Source organism: Alosa alosa, chromosome 14 (assembly GCF_017589495.1).
Source record: "Alosa alosa isolate M-15738 ecotype Scorff River chromosome 14, AALO_Geno_1.1, whole genome shotgun sequence".
Lineage (NCBI taxonomy): Eukaryota > Metazoa > Chordata > Actinopteri > Clupeiformes > Clupeidae > Alosa > Alosa alosa.
The window spans coordinates 11,513,971-11,518,404 of record NC_063202.1 but is presented as its reverse complement, the minus strand read 5'-3'; positions in this window follow the sequence as shown (position 1 = coordinate 11,518,404).

The window sequence follows — 4,434 nt, the reverse complement described above, 5'->3', positions numbered from 1 at the left end:
TGTGATGACTTGTGTTAACAGTTTGATATGAAAACTCAATTTTTACGAAGGTGTCAAGAGTTAAGCAAGGTGTGTTATCTTTTGCAAGAGAACTACAATGTTTTGCTGATTTGGTGAAAGGTTTTCCTATTTGTGTGTAAAGTTTTGTAAAAATAGCCAATAGTTGCAAAAAATCTGCTTAAGCAATCAGAAAAAACTGTAACTGTTAACTGTTAAAATAGCTTTCTCTTTTGTATTACTCGGTCTCTCCATGAATCACTTTCAAATTCCAAACAGTAAGGAAATGGATACGAAAATTGTTCCATTTCAATGGGTTGCCAATATCCACACTATCCATTATCCCCATACTGAAGTCATCTTGAAATAATAATCCCCAAAAATACAGTTCTTTGACCAACTTTATATCATTGGCTGGCTTGCAGGCATTATCCTCAATTTATCATTACCACAACACCTCTCTGGCCTGTGTTTAACTGAATGTCATTCACAATGAATGCTATCATTGTGCAGTGGTCAAGACGTTGACTGTATGTGTGTGTGTGTGTGTGTGTGTGTGTGTGTGTGTGTGTGTGCGTGTGTATTTGTGTGTGTGTGTATTTGTGTGTGTGTGTGTGTGTGTGTGTGTGTGTGTGTGTGTGTGTGTGTGTGCGTATTTTGTGTGTGTGTGTATTTGTGTGTGTGTGTGTGTGTGTGTGTGTGTGTTTGTTTGTGTGTGTGTGTGTGTGTGTGTGTATGTGTGTGTGTGTGTGTGTGTGTGTGTGTGTGTGTGTGTGTATTTGTGTGTGTGTGTGTGTGTGTGTGTGTGTGTGTGTGTGTGTGTGTGTATTTGTGTGTGTGTGTGTGTGTGTGTGTGTGTGTGTGTACACTGGAATTGGAGCTTTTACACTGATCTGTAGGATCAGAGAGAATGTGGAGGGGTGAGGAAGAAAAGCAAACAATCACATGAAGTGCTCCTTTGAGTCGCCGGGATTTGCAGGCCTAATCCTGTTTGCTGAAGTGCATGTTTGGAAAAGTGGTCAACTAGGGATAGGAAAAGCATCATGTCCTCAGTGTAATTCAACATCGAGCTCTCAAAAGATGTCCAGAAATTGTAGGCTACATTTAGTCAGTTTAAATTTGATGACCTGTAGAGTAATGTGAGAGTATGCGGTTTGGATGGATGTACCAAGATAGGTAACTAAATAAATTCGCCACTACGGTAAATGGACAGGAATTTTGATTCGTAAAAATAAACATTTCATAAATGCTAGGATAGGACACTCAAATAGAAGAAGATAATTTAAAGACAAACTTATCAGGAGCGTCTTTACTCTTAGGTACTCAGTTTTTTTTTTTTAAACTGTCCTAAAATTGTGAGAATTGTTCTAACACTTACTGTTTACCATGTTGTTAGTCGCTTTGGTTAAAAAAGCGTCAGCCAAATGTAATGTAATGTAATGTAATGTAAAAGGTACTCAGTCTGAAATAAAAGATACGGATGAGGTTCCCTAACGGATGAGGTTCTCTAACGGATGAGGTTCTCTAACGGACAACCCTTGCTGACAAGGCCAGGATCACACCTGAGCCCTGATGTGTACCTGGACCATTTCTGCATCTTTTCTAAAGACATTTACCTGTTAAGGCGTACCATTGTGTACACTGAGGGTGCTTCCCCAGTGACAAGCCTTTAAACCTTTTTTTTCTTCGAGTGCATATGTTGCACTGTGGTGACTTATCAATTAAATTTTACACATAGCGTGAGTTTATTTGAAGTGACTGTGTGTAGTGTACAGTGTTTGTGTATGAATAAGTGTATAGGTATGTTTTTAATGTGCTTGTGTTCATATTTAAAGGACAGATGGTGCAAAACACTATGCCCTTATGCCCCTAACACAGACCAACATACTCACCCTCTCTCTCTCACACACACCCACATATTCACCCTCTCTCTCACACACACAGACCCCTCTCTCTTATGTCCTAGGTGGGCAGCAACAGCTGATTAAAGAATGCAGCCACAGCCCTGTCATCTTTACAAGCCCACTGTGTGAGTGTGTGTGTAAGTGTGTGTGTGTGTGTGTGTGTGTGTGTGTGTGTGTGTGTGTGTGTGTGTGTGTGTGTGTGTGTGTGTGTGTGTGTGTGTGTGTGTGTGTGTATGAGTGTGTGCATGTGTGTGTGAGTGTGTGAGTGTGTGTGTGTAGGTGTGTTTGTGCGCATGAGTGTGTGTGTGTGTGTGTGTGTGTGTGTGTGTGTGTGTGTGTGTGTGTGAGTGTGTAGGTGTGTGTGTGTGAGTGAGTGTGTGTGTGTGTGTGTGTGTGTGTGTGTGTGTGTTTTTGTGTGTGTGCGTTTTCTGAATACCTAGACGCGGCCCACCTCAGTTCTCTCCCATGTGTAAATCTCTTAGGGCTTCAGTGGTGGCTTTTATAGGTGTGTTTGCCGTGCTGTCACACATCATGCAAAACTACTGAAATAGCATTTTCTGCTGAGATTTATGGGATCACAAATGCAGCTGAGAAAAGCGCCATTATACGTTTGCAGACTGGCATTAACATGCATTTGAGAGCTGTCTGGAACTGCAGTGATGGTTGCTTCATAGACTGTGTTGACTCTGCTAAGCATAGACGGTCAATAACACTGTAGGCTACTACAGACAGTTTGGAGAAAACCTCACAGTTGAGTATTGGTGGACATCAGCTGGACCTGCTGGAAAAAAAGCCTGACCAGCTTAAGGTGGTTTGCTGGTTGACCAGCTTGTTAACCAGCTTGTTTGACCACCCTATGATGGTTGACCAGCTAGAAAAAAACTCTTGTGAAAACATACCTTCAGCTGGTTTACCCAGCTTATGATGGTGATTTAGCTTGTTTTGCTTGTTGTACAACCTCAAGCTGGTCATTTTAGCTGGTGTTGCTGGTCTTACATTGCTGATTTAACTGGCTATGCCGGCTTATGTTGGTCATTCTAGAAAACCAGCATGACCATCTTACACCAACAATGTCAAGCTTGGCAGACTGGTCACCAGCATGACTATCTTATACCAGCTGTATCCCACATGACAGGCTGGTTACTCCAGCATGTCCATCTGGTGGCCCAACCAGCTACACCAGCAAAGACCATCAACAAAACCAGCAAAGACCAGCTAAAACCAGCTACCAGCATAAGCTGCTTTCTAGCTGTTTTTTTTAGCAGGGGGAGTTTATCCATAGCCATATCCTGTTTCAGTTCAGTGTACAATATGATAGGCTGAAAGAATGTTATATAATGTATATAACATTATAGGGCAATTCCATGCAAAGGTCATCCTTACCATGGAAAAAAAAGTTGCGCATACGCAAATAGAACTGTTGTTAAAATCTTCATTTAGGTCTATATTTTATTGTTTGTAACTGATCTGATTGAATTTGATGGAGAATGACACTCTTTTTACATCATAAATATGGTGTGCAACCATACAGAAACAACATTTTTCACATGGTAATATTATACATATTTAAAAAGTGGATAAATGGACCCAAGGTTCAAACAAATTGTGTCATTTGACAAATTCCAGATTGACAAGGGAATGGTAGAGCAATGTCTATGCTCAGCTTGCCTTTTAAGAGCACAACTCCTTACATTTGTAAGGCTTTGTTTTAAGTCAGCAAGTTTCATGGCCATGTCACATCCATAACGTTTTATAGGAAAAGTTTATGCTACACATACAGTGTTGATGCGACAATGTCCATAGTGTCTGTGCAAAGCTGATTTATATCAATATAAAGTGTGATGACCAATTTGTGCCCCTTTCTTACTTTTAAAACCTTTAATGGTGCGTTATGGATGTGACGTTATGGATGTTACATAATGTGAATTTACAAGACTGGGGACTTTATTATACCCTCAAAGCCGATAAAACGCCTGTTCTGGTGGCATGTCAGTTTCAACGATTTCAACTTAGTGTTTACAATTGACATTTTAAAGATTATTAGGTTGATCAAAACCACAGGGAGGCCTTGCCTAACCATTAGCAAAACAAACATTATATTAAAATACCTCCAGTGATTAGCCTATCCATAGCCTATTTTCAAGTGGCCTAATAACGAAAATCTGAGCTGATTATCTTCCTGTAACTATCATACCGTTGTTGTACAGTAACTGGATTATCGTGTTAGCTGGTGAAGATGGCTGACTTTGCAGCTGGAGTTAACATAGCAACCTCCTTCTGTTGCAGATCTGTTCAGCCTGCCGTTCACGCCTCGCTTAACACAGTTTAATTTTAAATGACGCGATATGACAGCATTTGAAGTGTCAGGTCCTCTGTGGCTAATACCCACAGAATAACATGAGTAAGGGCAGCAATAAACTAGATGTACCGCATAGCGGTACAAAATATGACCGCCTCTCAGTCCTGCATATTCTCTTCGCAAAAAAAAAACATTTCCTACCTCTGCAACTCATGTGTATGTAAATGAGTGTGT